At 45.3% G+C, this 15,408-nt stretch overlaps 1 long non-coding RNA gene across 18 annotated transcripts in view; it reads right to left on the reverse strand.

The window, feature by feature from the left end:
• The window catches only part of LOC117886349, a 100,540-nt gene that overhangs the window by 30,773 nt on the left and 54,359 nt on the right, over nt 1-15,408 (reverse strand). For 12 of the 18 annotated variants that reach the window (XR_004647930.1, XR_004647929.1, XR_004647928.1 and 9 more), the window contains exons 6-7: nt 13,634-13,771; nt 12,270-12,421 (exon numbers count right to left, since the gene is read on the reverse strand). The exons of 2 other annotated variants lie outside the window; for them this stretch is intronic. This is a non-coding gene — a long non-coding RNA (uncharacterized LOC117886349). Of the gene's footprint in view, nt 1-2,586; nt 2,678-4,266; nt 4,640-12,269; nt 12,422-13,633; nt 13,772-15,408 lie in introns of all 18 variants that reach the window. 4 more of the 18 variants (XR_004647918.1, XR_004647917.1, XR_004647921.1 and 1 more) reach the window with 4 other exon arrangements.

The raw sequence follows: 15,408 nt of genomic DNA on the forward strand, positions 1-15,408 counted from the left end.
TTATTCGGTTTGAGTTTTCAGATAAAATAGAAGTATTGCATTTAATTTGTCCAGATCTGCAGGGTATGTTCAATGATTGGGCCCAGCCTATTGCTGGGCAAGTCAATGGAAGCCTTGGCATTGATTTCGCTGGGAGCAGGATTAGACGCGGTATTTGTTAAGCCTTGGCAAAGAGTTCAGCACTGTGCAGAACACGGAGGGAAATATAGTTCCAGCCTAAAGGGGTGCACAGAATGAGCTCCCAGTCCTGCAACTGTGTCAGCAGAGACCAGTGGTCTCCAACTTTTTGAATTTAAGGGCAACCCAGGATCTACCCTGCCCCTTCCCTGAGACCCCGCCCCTTCCCCAAAGTCCCGCCCCACTCACTCCATCCCCCCCTCTCTCTGTCACTCGCTCTCCCCCACCCTCACTCACTTTCATCGGGCAGGGGTTGGGGTTTGGCAGGGGATGCGGGCTCTGGGCTGGGGCCGAGGGGTTCACAGTGTGGGAGGGGGCTCTGGGCTGAGCTGGGAGCAGAGGGTTGGGGTGCAGGAGGGGTGAGGGTGTAAGCTCTGGGAGGGAATTTGGGTGCAGGAGGGGGCTCCAGGCGGGGGCAGAGTGTTGGGGTAGGGAGGGGGTACAGGGTGCTGGCTCTGGGAGGGGGCTCAGGGTTGGGGCTTGGGGTGCAGGAGGGGGCTTGGGGTGCTGGCTCTGGGATGGGGCTTAGGGCTGGGGGTTGGGCTGCAGCCTCCCACGGGGCAGCACTTACCTCCGGTGGCTCCCAGTCGGCGGCGCAGTGAGGCTAAGGCAGCTCCCTGCCTATCTCGGCCCCATGCCGCTCCTGGAAGGGGCCAACACACTCCTGTGGCCCCTGAGGGGTGGGGTGCAGGCGGTACATGGCGCCATGCACTACCCCTCTCTGCAAGCACCACCCACGCAGCTCCCATTGGCCACAGCTCCCCATTCCCAGCCAATGGGAACTGCGGAGGCGGTGCTTGCAGGCAGGAGCTGTGTACGGAGGGAGCCCTCTACCCCGCCCCACCCCTCCCCTGGGGCCATGCTGGCCACTTCCAGGAGTGGCATGGGGCTGGGGCATGCAGGGAGCCTGTCGTAGCAGCAGCCCTGCTGTGCCGCCAGAGATCGTGATCAACTGGGAGATCCTCTAGGATCGACCGGTTGGTGACCACTGGCATAGATGGCTCCTCTTGTTGAAATGTTTCATAGATTCAGAAATTCCAAGGCCAAAAGGGCCATTGTGATCATTTAGATTGGCCTCCCGTATAACACAGGCCATAGGACTGTCCCAAGATAATTTCTAGAGCAGATCTTCTAGAAAAACATCCCATCTTGATTTAAAACGTGTCCATGATGGAGAATCCACCAGAGCCCTTGGTAAATTGTTCCAGTGGTTAATTACTCTCACTATTAAAAATGTACATCATATCTCCAGTCTGAATTTGTCTAGCTTCAACTTCCAGCTGTGTTATACCATGCTCTGATAGATTGAGGAGCCTATTATTAAATCTTTGTTCCTTGTGTAGGTACTTATAGATTGTAATCAAGTCACCCCTTAACCTGCTCTTTGTTAAACTAAATAGATTGAGCTCCTTGAGTCTATCACTCTACGGCATGTTTCCTAATCCTTTAATCAGTCTCATGGCTACTCTCTGAACCTTCTGCAATATATCAACATCCTTCTTGAATTGTGGATCAGAACTGGACACAATATTACAGCAGCGGTCGCACCAGTGCCATAAAATAACCTCTCTACTCCTACTTGAGAGTCCCGTGTTTATGGATTCAAGGACTGCATTAGCCCTTTTGGCCACAGCGTCACGCAGAGCTCACGTTCAGTTGATTATCCACCACAACCCCCCAATTCTATTCAGAGTCACTGCATCACCCCAGGATTGAGTCCCCCATTGTGTAAGTAGGGCCTACATTCTTTGTTCCTCGATGTAGACATTTACATTTAGCCATATTAAAATGCCTATTGTTTGCATGCACCCAGCTCACAGAGCAATACAGCTTGCTCTGTATCAAATGCCCTGTTCTCTTCATTATTTACCACTCCCCCAATTTTTGTGTCATCGGAAAACTTCATCAGGGATGATTTTATGTTTTCTTCCCTTTTAACATTCCTGTTGTGTGGATCATCCCACCCAGTTTCACAAATGCCAGGTCAAATTTATGCTCATCCATAAGCAATTCCAATTCCTCTAGTTTGTTACCCAAGCTCCTAGCATTAGTGAAGAGGCAATTAAAGAATTTCTCCTTTTCGTGTTCTTTGGTTAATGTTGGTCTCAACATCTCGATTTCGATTGGCATGGAGTCACACTGAAGTCAGCTGGGCATTTGAGGGGCATGAGAGTCTCTTTGCGTTGTTCCAGTTGCAAGAGCAGGCCCAAATATTTTTTACATCTTCCTTTTCTAAGGGCCACACCTTAGAGCAAGGGCTTCATGGTTTGGCCCTATGCATATAAGCCAATAATAGTGCAACTCAAACAACTTTAATTGGTCCTGATTTCTAGGGTTCAAATCTTATTTAGCCAAATGTATCTGCCATAATAATGGTTCTTTTAAAGAGCAATTCTTTCATTGACTTACCTGTATATTTCTGGAATAACTACCTGGCACTCAAAGAAACATAGGGGATGGGTGGTTGGTACCCATAGCAACTGGAGACACACTCTTCCACCTGGCATGAATGACAGAGGGGATGAGTTGGGGAAGGGCTGAGTGGGGGATTGGAACCAGACTGTGAACCCCTTTGCTCACATGAGAAGTTAATGGGACTGTCCCTATAACTGCTTGTCAATGCGAGTAAGGTGCACCCAGCCTGGTCCTCAATTTCTTACGTTGTTAGTGCTGCTTTGTGCAATCTCCTGATTTCTGCATTTACGGAAAGAAAGCAACATTTGCCAAGGGAGCTGATAAATTGGGTATCTCCCAAACTGCGTAGCTGAAATGCTGCAGACGTGCAGCAAAAAAGTGTTTGACAAGCTTGACTGTGTGAGATTCTGATGATCACTCTACTTCCATCATTTCCAAGGTGCCTTATCGAGATATTTTTTCACTTACTGTTTTAGGGATTTTCAGGTGATACAGATGAGTCTCTTCCTGTCAAAGTCCATAAAAGTCAGGCATTAGATTGCCTGAGGGATTGAATATAAGATATAGAGCCTTTAACTCACAAACTGGGCTTGGATTCAGCTAGCGTGAAGTAGTGTGGTCTGCTGGCACCTATCTCAAGCTGCTATCTTCTCCAGAATTTCAGCCTTTTTTCTCTCTCTCTGTCTTTAAGGCTACCTCTACACTAGCACTTATGTCAGCAAAACTTTTGTCGCTCAGGGGTATGAAAAAGCATACTACTGAGCGACATACATTTTGCCAGCATAAGCACTCGTGTGCACAGCGTTATGTTGGTAGGAGACACTCTCCTGCCGACATAGCTACTGACGCTCGTTGAGCGGGTTTTATGATGTCGACTGGAGAGCTCTCTCCCATCAGCATAAAGTGACTACATGGGGACTCTTACAGTGGTACAGCTATGCTGGCACAGCTGTGCCGCTGTAAGCCTGTAAGTGTCGACATGGCCTAAGTGTCTAGCTGTTCTGGTTGTAAAGGAAACCTTATAAATGTAACCAATGCAGAGGTATCCGGGTGAGTCTGCAGAGAGCCTGGAACAATAGCTCCAAGAGGTGTGAACTGCCATAATTCATCTCAGAGAGGTGTTAACTGGGATGCCTAGTGATGGTCACTTACATGGCAAGATTGTTAACTCTTTCAGAAGGAAAGGAGAGGGAGGGTCACCAGCACCTCCCCCTCTCCTCCAGTGCCTCTCTCCTGCCGCCATCAGCTGTTCTGCGGTGTGCAGGAGGCGCTGAGGGGGAGGGAGGAGGACTGAGAGCAGGGTGCACTCGGGGGAGGGGGGAGAGTGGGAAGAGGCAAGGTGGTGTTGGGGCTTTGGGGGAAGGAGTAAAGTGGGAGTGGTGTCTGGGGTGGAGATAGGGTGAGCACACCCCCACCCCCCGGAACATTAGAATGTCGGCGCCTATGCACAGACTTGTGTGATTTACTGTAACCGACTTCTCATTTTGCTGACAGAAATGTGTGGTACCCTTGGGACATACCACCACTTGCTTTTATCCCCAGTCAAAAAGGAGCACATGGGCACATTCCCGCCCCAGAGAGGGGAAGCCAAGCCCTAGGAGGCCAGTGGAGCCCAATCCTATTATGAATCTCTGCACATTCTACTGTGAGCAATATCTCATTTTGATGACTCACCTGGGCAGAGCTGATTTTTGTGGGTGAAGCCTGACAAATGACCCTGTTTTTCCCCTCAATTACACCCCGGCTCATCAGTTTGAATCCTAGTAGACTCAACCGCTTTACCAAGCGATGGCTGTCCGGTGGCCTCAGGGAAATGAGGCTGGTGAACCCAGTCCAGTTCCTAGTACACACCTACCCACAGAATCATCACAGAAACCACCATCGCCATATGTACCAGCTGGCATCTGTACTGACTGTCTAAGCAGGGAACCCAAACACAGAATGGACGTGGAGTCTAATCTGTCACCGAGAGAACACAGCTCCTCTGTGTCACAACTGAGGCACATCGACAAAGAGGTGTGGGGAAGCTGCCCTGCCCCCGAGGGATCTGTGGATAAAAAGATGATCCTCATCTGCAGTTCTGCGAATCTAGCACTTTTCAAGACCGCAAACGGCAGTGCGGAGGGGTTACAGTCTGAAGTTGCAGGGAGAAACTTTGTATTTTTCTCCAAGAAGATCTTTGAAGCAAGTAGGCAACTGGTGTGGATGGTGCCTTTTACCTTTGGCTCTCACACTTATTATCTTGTGTAGATTGGTATCCTCTAAGTGAGTGTATTGAGCCAATGAAGTATTTGGAGGTTCAACTCATTAAAATAATCATTTTGTTTGGGGGCTGAACTACGATGATTTTAACAGACCCTTGTTAAAAAATTATAGCAATTCTGTCTTTTTGTTCTGTGTTTGTACAGCGCCTGGCACAGTGGGGTCCTGGTCTCTGACTGGGGCTCCCAGGTAGAATGGCAATATAAATAATCATCATTATAATTCTGTTGCTGAAGGTCACAAACAGTTTGTGGCCAGGGCATGGAACAAGAGGCTTTATAGTTTTTTTCATGAAGCTGATTTATTAACAGCTGGATTGCATGTAATATTAAGCTAAGATGATTCTCCCGTACTCATATAGCAGCAGCAGCAAAATAATACAACTGTCCAGATCCAACCCTGTGAGCTGGGCAAGTGGGCATTTCTCACTCGTCCCTCTATCCTCAAGTAAACATCTTCTTTTTCATTCCAATATAGTATTTTGGGGAGAATGGGAAGAAGAGAAGTACAAGAGAACAGGACCTACAATATGTAAAATTAGTTACACAATGGCCTTGGGCTGCTCTAAATTATGCATCTTCATTTCTGGGAAAATGTTCACGTTTGTCTTTATCCTTGAACGACTCCTTTGCAGCCTTCTTCCCTTTCTGAGATGCCTCTGCTGTGAGTTTATGGGTTTCCTCTCCTTGCTTTATGTCATTCTCTAAACCATTTCGAGGCTTTTAAAATCAGGACACTATGGGTGAAATCCCTGATGTGCAGAGGAAGGATTTGGGGCTTCCATTACTGTGTTACCTGTGCACTTCACAATACCCCTGTGAGCTAGAGCAGTGCTGTTAACCCCATTTTACAGCTTGAGAATTGAGGTACAGAGAGACTAAGGGCAAGTCTTCACTACGGGGGGTGGGGTCGATTTAAGATACACAAATTCAGCTATGCGAATTTGTCGACGTATCGCAGCCGACTTACCCCGCTGTAGGGACAGCGGCAAAATCGATCTCTGCGGCTTCCCGTCAACGGCGCTTACTCCCACCTCCGCTGGTGGAGTAAGAGCGTCGATTCGGGGATCGATTGGGGATCCCCGAGAGGTCGATTTCTACCCGCCGATTCAGGCGGGTAGTGTAGACCTAGCCTAAGTGCCTTGCCTAAAGAAGTCTGTGGTGGAGCAGGAAATTGAAAGGTCTCCCAGGCCAGCACCCTACCCACTAGATCGTTCTCTTCCTCTACTGGCTTTTTTTCCCAGGGAGAAAACTAAGCTATTATGTGAGAGTTTCTTCTACATGAGCTTTGTAAGTTGTCTTATGGTTTTGACCAACAAAGCTGGGGAGGCAGTATAAATCAGACCTAAACCTATCCTAAGGGAACTCTTGGTGAGATCAGTTATTCTCTTCATCTCTAAGCTCGAATGTGCTTGGCCATAAGAAATGGTAAATGAATTTATCAGGATGGCTATGACCAATTCCAATGGAGGGCTGGGAATATGGAGCCTGTATTCAGTGGAGACCCAGTGCAGAGAATGGAGCGCAGAGGTGACATGTTTGTGGCAACTTATGCAACTCAGCAGGCAGACTGCTGCATTTTGGCCCAGTTCACAACGCATCTACAAGATCATGGTTTGTTTGACTTTATTATTCATATTTACCCCCTTTTGTCTAAATGGGCCATTAAGGAATATTCTAAATTCAGACTGGGTTGCTTAGTGTGTTTCACCAGATAAGTCACATTCTGTTCCAGCATGAATACCGACAGTCACATGCACACCTGGAGGGATCCCATCATGTAGGGAGCTTCGAGAACTGGGAGAAGTCACAACACTTCAGGACATTCTGAATGCAGAGCTCACGAGACTTGTCCACTGGAAGTAGTTGTAACTAAGGGTTTCAGAGACTGAACCTAAGAATACTAAAGCAAGGCTGGGTGTCCCTTATAATCCAAGGAACTCACTGGTTCCTACCATCATTATTTTGTTGTTCCTTTCGTTTTCTTGCTATTGTTATTCTGATCCCATTAAATCCATTGTAGTTAAATTACAAGACTTTATTGCCTGATTGGGCATTGAGACATAAAATACAGGAATGAAATGGCTAAAGTGAATTCCTTTAAAAATGCCACTAAGGGTCTATCTTCACTACAGAGTCACCTTGTGTTATCTACACTCCAGTTACTCCTGTCCCAAGGGGCCACGCTGCAAAATACTACTTGAGTTGGTGTGTCTACACTGGCGCTACGCTCGCTTATGTGTGGCAGTTATACTTCTGGGGGCATATCCCATGATTCTTTTGTGCGGCAGTAAGCTGAGCTGTTCTGTGAATCCTTTCCCAATGAATTGTGGGAGAACGTATCTGTCCTTTCTGGGTGCACAGAGAATTATGGGAAGGCACTGGAGTACTAGTGGGACTCAAGTGGAGCTAGCCTGTGTCCATATTTCAGAGTCATGTTAGCAGCTGAAGAACTGTGTTAAATCAAGCTTTAGGCTATACCCTCGGACAGGCCAGCCAACTGGAGTTAAAAGCACCTCCACACTTGACTAAAGGGGTTGTGTGTTGCATACGGGACTCAAGTGCGGGGCAACACTTGAGTTGTAACTCGAGTTAACTCTGCAGTGAAAACAAGCACTGAAAAAAATAGTTTGCATCATTCTCTCAGCTCCAGTTTCCATGTCCAAGCCCTGAACTAGACAGACTTCCTAAGGGTTCAGATTCTGTTGCAGCTTTCAGGTTCTGGGGCACCCGGTATTGGCCACTGTCGGAAGACAGGATACTGGGCTAGGTGGACCTTTGGTCTGACCCAGCATGGCTGCTCTTTTGTTGTTTTTAGAAGACATGTTTGCACACTAAATGCAGATCTGTTTGCATCCCATGTGTAACAGATGGGAAGAGTGTTTGCAATTCAGACAACAGCGCTTGGCAAAATCCCTCTCTCATTCCTAGAGAAGATGGGGAGACAGTACCAAAGATGTATAAACCTTGTGTCCATGTTCAGGGTAAATCGGATGGATCAGCACTGACCTTGCTTGATATAGTAGCAAATGTGATAATGATATTAGCCTTTTCTTAATTAAAACACTTAAGAATTCTCTAGCATTTTCCATCTTTATGACACTTTCTAGCCATTAACTAATTGATCCTTACAACACCTCTGAGAGGCAGGTGTTATCTTCCATTCAACAGAAGGGGAAATTGAGGCCCAGAGATACATAAAGTGACTTATTCAAAGCTACAATGAGGATCAGCTTTAGCGCTGGTATTAGAATTTAGAGGCTCCTGGCTCCCAGGCCTGTACTCAGCTCCTACAACCAACCCCCTTTCTCTTTTTAAATTGTTCTTACTCTTTTTGAAAATGTAACTTTGCTTCTGTGAGCAGCAAACACATGTAAGTGTGGGCTCACACCCCTCTAGGTGCTGCAGTAGATCTATTTGCCAGCAGCAGCAGCAACGAACTTTTTAAAATAGTTAAAACAGCAACTCTGTCTTGCGGGCTAAGAGAATAAACAGGTGATCAGAGTCTATTTGGGTAAGGATAAGGGAGCTTTGAAATTAAATCCATAACACTAAGTTGTTATAACTTCTCTAGATACTATTAGTTCTAAGAAGAGCACCTCAATTTGGATAGGTAGATAGTAGCAGCTACTTTAGGAAACAAAATACCCTGGTGGCCTGAATTTATAGGGCTGCAGGGAGGGCATAGCTAGCAACTGCACTCTGCATTGGTCAGCCCATGTATCAGTCTCTCCTGTTCCATGCACCATAGAGTTGAGCAAGGTAGTTACAGAGGATTGCTGGAGGATTGGGAATTCTCCAATTGCAGTAAGGACGGGGGTGGGAATCCATTCTGAGTTTTTCCAATTGTGCATGTTTATATAATGCTTCTAGCAGCCCTTGGCATTCCTGCGAGTATAGCTGCTTCTTATATGAGGAAACTTTGTCAGATAAAAACAATTCAGTGTGACTGGGTTGTAATTAAAATATAAACCATTTCATGGTCTGAATGGTTTCTTCCTTAAGCATGGGTATAAAGCCCCAAACCCAGGCTGACCCCACCAATTTGTTTTTAGAAAAGGGGGGAGGGGAGTGTCTTTATTAGATGTAAAAAGGGTGGGGAAGAGGGATAGCTCGGTGGGTTGTGTACTGGCCTGCTAAACCCAGGGTTGTGAGTTCAATCCTTGAGGGGGCCATTTAGGGATGGGGGCAAAAATCTGTCTGGGGATTGGTCCTGCTCTGAGCAGGGGATTGGGCTAGATGACCTCCTGGAGGTCCCTTCCAACCCTGATATTCTATGATTCTATGAAATTAGAGGTGGCTAAAGTATCTTCTGCAGAGCTGGCTGGTTGCATGACTCCTAAAGTTTACAGGTGCTGAACTTCAGGTGGGGGTGTGCAGATTCTCAGCACAGCTGAAAATCAGGCTTCTGAGGCTATCTATCCTCCTTGTTTGTAGTTGAAAACCTGCATTAAAAAACTCTAATGATGCCTCTTAAAACTTTCCTGAGGCTTTTTATCCATGTAGGCAGTCCCTGGAGTCAGGGCTGGTATGTAATTATAACTGGGAAAAGAGATGGTCCAAGTGACTGTGAGCAGGCAGGGAAAGAGCAATAAGACAATCTCACTATGAAGATGTGCATGAAGTCTGAGAGCCCTGGCTCAAGTGATTTTTGCCTAATTGATATGATTTGGTGTTTGCCATCGCTTTGTCCATGAGGGCCTCATTTTTCATTGAAAACTTTTTTTTTTTTTACAAAAGCTTTTAAATTTCATTAGTTTGCACTTAAAAAAATAAATTTGGCATAATCAGGGAGCTTTTATGGTCTAGCTGCAATAGCGTGACCTGACTGGCAGGAAATCCGCAGACTTTGATGATTAGGAACTTGGGTTTCAAGTTTAAAAAAAAAATACATGAGTTGACTGTCAATGTAATTCCTGCTTCCTATTCATTTCTGAATCATGAGTCATTAACCATGTATTTCTACGGGTGACAATTTTGCATCGGGCCTACCCTACTGACACAACCCTGTATTGTCATATTCCTGGAAGATTCTGCCTTTGTTGACCTACGCACACTTCTCTGTGGTGTGGGACATTTGTATAGCATGGGTCTGGGATTCTATAATTAGGCATATCCAAGTTCTTCACACAGAAAGGTCACAGTCTTGAGAAAGTGTGACTAATGGCATATAAATGTCTCATGAATGGTGACTTATGTCATCTTTTTACATTAAAGCATCTCCTTGTCTTATATAATATTCAGGTTTGGTTTTTTTCCTCCACTCTTTTTACCATTGCAGACAGCCAAAGGTTAAAGTATGGCAGGATCCAACCATTTGCTCAAGTACCAGTAGGGACTTAAATAAATGCCATTTATTTTTAATTTAAGGTGAGCTTTCGCTCAATGTGAAAATACTGGCAGTTTCAATAATAAACCTATAGCCAAGTAAAAGAAACTGGAGTCAATTCTGTTCTCTGTGTAAATCTGGAGTGACTCTGTGCCCTGTCCTGGGAGGTGCTGAGTTACTTGTGCTCAGCACTAATTGGGGAATATGGGAAAGTTCTCAATAAACACTCATGATGGCCATCAGTCCACCATCTTGAAAACCAGCCCAAGCAGGGAGGCTGCTTTAATAGGCTTCAGAGTCTTATTTATATTCCCTTTGAATAAATGCAGCTGATACTTAAAATCGACAGATTTAATGACAGCAGGCTGGCAAAAGGCCAGAACTGCAAATAGTGCCACTAAAAGTCTTCACTGCTATAAAATTTGTTTAATGTAAGAAATCATATTGGGCCGGTTTTTGCCTGGCATTTTTATAATTAGCAGGAGAAATCTTCATCTCATCCCTCAGGAGCAGCCAACGTTTTATGGGACGCTGCTGTCTTCCAATGAGAAATGGAGGAACAGATTTTATTTTATTTTATTTTTAAGGGGAAGAGGGAATGTTAAGCGCAGCAACTTCGGAAGAGCTTTAACCATATGTCTTTGCCCAATCCCCACACTTTTCAGGGGAGGTTATGGAAAATATGCTCTGACTTTACATCCCTATGTGATTCCATGTGAATAGCTGAAAATAGCTGCAGGAAGATATTGGAGTAATGGCACTGGAGTAATTCCATTTACACTAGAGTAAATGAGCAGGGTCTGCACTATAAACATTGAACCACATGCTATGCTAATCTTTCATTTTCAGTGTTTTTCCTTTTCTCCTACTTGCCATGTGTAAGAGGGGTTAGTTTGCAATCCTTTGTGATATTTCCTCCCTTCATCTTAGTTATGCGCAATGTGCCTCAGGGGGCATGAGACCAGGATTCATCACCCTAAGTTCTTCCGCTGGTTGGATCATTCGTCTCCCCCGGCTTGGGCTGGGTACTGATGGGGAGTGCAACGTGAATGCGGATCCATTTCCTCCCAGTGCAGCATTCTATATGGCGGCCATGCGTCATGCTGCTACTGGCAGTGCTTCCCCTGAGCAGGTGTATATGTTGTGGCTTCATAGACTGAGTTAATTGCACCTTCCTTTGGATTGCTTTTCCGGTGTCCCACCCACCACCTCTTGGGAGCTACCCCTGCATCACTGACATCAGTGGAAGCTTGGCCATTTATTTCAGTGGGGGCAGGATCAAGCCCCTGGATATGTCAATAACATTCCTTTTGCCCACTCACTGAATGCCAAAGCCGTGCGTGTAACCACCAGCCCCCATCTATAGTATGTCCATCATGGGTCTGATCCATTGGAGTAAACAGCAAGAGTTCTATTGACTTCCATGGGCTTTGGATTAGGCCATTCGAGACCAGTTTACATTCAAGCTGCATTTAACCACTGCAAAATTTGGCCCATTGCCTGGGTGATAGAACACCTAATTCATTAAAGGGACCATATCGCATTTTTATATCTATTCCTTTTTAAAAAAATATCTCCACTGTATGTGATGTCATCTGAAAACTACCAATAACAGGTACCTAACATTGCCTATTTTGTGCCTTTTCCAGATTTTTTTCATCCTGAAATGAGCCCGGCTGTTTTGTTTTCTCTAAATAACAAGAATGATAAGTTCCTCTGACAATATATAGGTTTCAGAGTAGCAGCCGTGTTAGTCTGTATCCGCAAAAAAATTTGTTAGTCTCTAAGGTGCCACAAGTACTCCTGTTCTTTTTGACAATATATAGTGCAGCCTATTGCACCTTGTGGCTCAGAATCATCGGAGAGCTCCCATACCATATCCCACAGGACCCCCATCTTCCTCTGCAATATGAAACTGGTCCCAGCTATGCGCTTCACTGTTTTTTTTTAATAAGAACTAGTTCATCCATCCCTAATGTCCATTACACAGACCCTTGTCTTTCCCTGGCTCATTTGATCAAGAGCCTGAACTACTTGAGAGTCCTCCATTAAACTGAGCTGATGGTTGTTAGCTCTACTGTGCTTACCCCTCTCAGGAGTGGCAGTCACAGCCTTGCAACCGTGGGGAGGCTGATGGGTCCAGAGTTTCTTTATATATGATGACGCGCAGGCATTCTTCGGGGTCCTCTTGTTGAAACAGCTTTGTCAGATGGGTACCACACTTTAGGAAAGAGGTGGACTAATGGAAGGAGAGCAACAAACATGATAGTTCTGGATTTCTAAACCCTTTATGAGGAAAGACTTTTTAAAAACAGGGCATGTTTAGACTTGAGAAGAGAAGATTGAGGGGGGACCTGAAAGTCTTCACCTATGTTAAGGGCTGTTATAAAGAAAATGGTGATTAATTGTTCTCAGTGTCCAGTGAAGGTAGGACAAGAAGCAATGGGCTTAATCTGTAGCAAGGGAGATTTAGGTTAGATATTAGGAAAATCTATTTTATTATAAACATGGTTAAACTCTGGAACAGGCTTCCAAGGGAGGCTGTGGAATCCTCATCACTGGAGATTTTTAAGAACAAGTCACCCAAACACCTGTCAGGGTTATTTACTTGCCCATGCTCTTTCAAGACATAGGCACCCTTGTATGCAGAAATGGCAGAGTACACTATATGCTTTTTACTGAAAGATATGCCAGTTGACTTAGGGCAGACTTCTCAGGATGTTGGACTGTGCGAGGTGATACATGCTGTACACGTGGGTTGGCCCAACCCAGTCCTTAAGTAAACATCATTTACATTCTACAAAATGTGTTCTGAGTTCCGAGTGAAGACGTGCTGCTCGATGTATCTTATGCAGAGGAGCATGGGTGATAGTTCCAGCAGCAATGCGACAAGCAGTCCTGGATGTGGCTTATGAAGGTCATTTAGAAGTTACAAAGATGGAGGAATTTCTGCCTAGTTTTGCTTGGTGGCCAGGGCTGCACTAAGACATTGAGCATCATATGACGTCATGCTTAGCCTGTACAATGCATAGAACTACTGTTCCTCTGGCCCCTTTGAAACTGGTAGTCATAGACAGCCCATAGCAGAGAATTGCAGCTGGGTACAACTGGCACCTTGATTGTTGACTGTTGCCCCTTTGCTCTCATAATTTCACAAGGCAGCTCAGAGGAGCTCATTTCTCGCCTAATCACTTTATTTTCTATGTTTGGCCTCGCAGAGAGCCTTGTTTCAGATAATGGGACACCTTTTCTATCAGGAGAGTTTGAAGGGTTTCTGACAATTATTGATACAGTACATTACAAGTCTGCTGTGTCCGTCCCTAAGGAAACGGGATAGTGCAGAGACTGCATGGGACTCCAAAGAAGCATGTTGCTTGCATACTGGAGGAACATCGAGATACACCTCTCCCTGTTGCATGAAGTTATGCTTTATATGATATTCAGACTATACCTTATGAAAATACTGGAGAAACCCCATTCTATCCGTTCCTCAGCTGACCTGTGAGGACTAAGTTGTCTATGCTGATGAACCTTTTCCATCGCACCCCTTTGTCATCCTTGAAGCCTATTGCTTGAAGCCTTGATGTAACTAGAAAATATGTGAGTTTCAACAAGTATATCCATGCAAGACTCCAGGCATTCTATCGTGTACAAGCAGGGGATGTTAAGTGAGGGCCTGGAAGCATTTTTGATACTTGAGGTGCAATCTTGTGGGCTGCAGGGTAAGGCATGTGAGGACAACAGCAAGACATACCGCCTACTGAAAGAAGAACAGGGAGCAGGAAGATGACAGACACACCAGTCTTCACATATGCCCAACTGCTTTGTTCAATCGGTCCCTAAACTCACACCATTTATTTTGTTAAAGCAGAAGAAAAATGGAGTAAGAGAAATAAAAATATTTAACTGGTTTATGATAAAAGCGGGGGGGGGGAATGCTGACAGAAGTTTTTCTCTCTGTCTTTTGTTCTTTCAACTCTTAGTCTTTCCTTTTTTCAGATACACCCCCTCCCCACACACACACACACACTCCCCAAAGGAGCATGAAAAATTGAAAGCCTGGGGAATGCAATATCTCCCCTCAGACAGAAGTGAAAAGTACAGATGCAGACATTTATTTACCAAAACTGGGATAACTCGATCATAAAAAAGTGAGTGTGTCTTGTTCAATTGCCTCAGTGCACACTGGGACCTGGAAAGGCACAGGAAAGCCAATCCTTTGATATAGTTTTGAAATCATATCTGATGCACATGATGTATGAAGCTGCACAAAGAATCTATTCCAGTGGATGCAGGCTGCTCCCACAGCTTAGCTGCACCATTTCACTGCGGAACCATGTAGCCAGCGTGCAGAAATTGCCTGGGCTGTGCTTTCCCAGGGTCGGGAGAAAATGAAGCCCATAAAGACAATAGTTGCCATTTGTCCTCTTTCAGGGTTATAACCAAGTCTTGTGTAAAAGAGGCACCTTTGTTTGCAGTATGTGCGTTTCGACTTGTATTTCACCCTTCCTTCGTTTTAGGCTTCCCCGAAGGCTCCTTTGTGCTGCTGTGGGGTTTGACCTTGCAAACTGTTTGCGGATGTTTGTTGAGGAGTGAATCTGAAGGCTAAGTATCTGGCTACAGAGGTTGTGTGCAGCTGCACTGTGCCCATTGGGACACTGCGCGTGGAAACAGCAAAGGCCAAGGTCAGGTTTAAAAGGATTTGGGGGAAAGGTTAGCATTGCTTAGATGCAGACATTTTTTTGGTGGCATCTAGGAACAGTGCCCCTGAACCTCTGAATTAAATTAACCCTCGAACACACACACACACACACACACACTGCACTATGATAGAGTTGTATGGCTTCTCTTTTTACCATCCCTCTTCAAAGCAGGAATTTCTTACTATACAATTGTAGTCTATGTATGTATTTCTGAAAGTAATAGTATATGCTTATTGCTGAATGCCAACCCTGGAAAGGACCTTGAGATGATCTGGCTAACCTCTTTAATAAAACAACCAAAAACCACAGGGCCAAATTCAGGACTGCAGAAAAGCAGGTACAATCCTGTGCACTGAAGTGAGTGGAATTGCACCCACCAGTTGTCTCCCAGCTACTGTTGCCAATGCAGAAGTTTGGGTCCTTGGGTTTGGACTATGTCGTTGTTTGGGATGGGGCAACAATGGTTTGATAATGATACTGTCTGAGATTGTTCAGATCCAAATATATTAGATTCAAAGCAGTC

The sequence above is a fragment of the Trachemys scripta genome, chromosome 12, assembly GCF_013100865.1.
Source record: "Trachemys scripta elegans isolate TJP31775 chromosome 12, CAS_Tse_1.0, whole genome shotgun sequence".
Taxonomy (NCBI): domain Eukaryota; kingdom Metazoa; phylum Chordata; order Testudines; family Emydidae; genus Trachemys; species Trachemys scripta.